This window comes from Micropterus dolomieu, linkage group LG20 (genome assembly GCF_021292245.1).
Source record: "Micropterus dolomieu isolate WLL.071019.BEF.003 ecotype Adirondacks linkage group LG20, ASM2129224v1, whole genome shotgun sequence".
Taxonomy (NCBI): domain Eukaryota; kingdom Metazoa; phylum Chordata; class Actinopteri; order Centrarchiformes; family Centrarchidae; genus Micropterus; species Micropterus dolomieu.
This window is the reverse complement of record NC_060169.1, coordinates 2,494,513-2,495,630: the sequence shown is the minus strand read 5'-3', so window position 1 is coordinate 2,495,630 and position 1,118 is coordinate 2,494,513.

Below are 1,118 nucleotides of genomic sequence, written 5' to 3'. Positions count from 1 at the left end.
CAGAAAAACAGTGATCAGAGGAGAGAATCAGAGACACATTGAGCAGATTTGATTTCAGCTCTTGGAAGTCAGATTCATTTAAAAAGTATAGCCAATATAAAAAATGTGTGTAAAACCATTTTACATAATTTAAAAACCAACTGATCCAAAATGTGAGAGCTCTCAACTGAAAACTGAAAACCGCTGTCATCATTGTAATCTTTATTGATTTATATATTGTTGTATTTTATTTTTATGGCGGCCTTGTAAAGCACTTTGTAATTGTGCTAAATAAATCCATCCATCGTCCACCGCTTATCCCAGTAAAGGGTCGCCGGAGCCCATCCCAGCTGACATTGGGCGAAAGGCAGAGTTCACCCTGGACAGGTCGCCAGTCCACCGTAGGGCCACAAACAACCAGTCTTTGGATGGTGGGAAGAAGCCGGAGCACCGGAGAGAACCCACGCACACACGCCGGGGCGACCGGGCACAACGACCGGGGTTCGAACACACTGTGAGGTGACAGTGCCAACCACTGCCCCACTGTACCACCGGCTATATAATGACCTTCATTATTATTATCAAGATGTAAAAAGATGAAACCCTCACTGCACATTATACAACCTGCGATCTAGATTAAAATATTACAATTACACAGAAAATTATGGTTTTCCACAAAACGTGGTTATTTTGCTCAAACCAGGCATTTCCCATCATGCCACTCTGATTCGGCGCAGGTGTGAGAGGTAAACCGCTGGTCAGCAGATTGTTCAGTTCTTCAGAATATAGTCTGTGTTATAGTAAAGTTTAAGGGACCCCACAATTGTTTTTTTTGTTTTGTTTTTTTAAGTTTTCTATTCAATTTCAAAATTGCATATGTAGCGGGGTTCTTTTTCCTGAATACATCCTGATAAAGGTGTGCTGCAATGTTATTTAATGCTCAACAGCAGTAGGACGTATTGAAATGCGCTGCACGTTGGTGAGTGAGCAACGATATGTAGTAGGAGAAGAAGAGCTGTTCTGCTCTGTGTGTTGTTTTCCCCCGTGATCAAAAAGAGTTACAAGAAGACGCTATTAGCTTTAGGCAGCCGAGAAGTTCACAGGCAGGTAAAAGTTAGCAATAAAACTCCACTACAAGT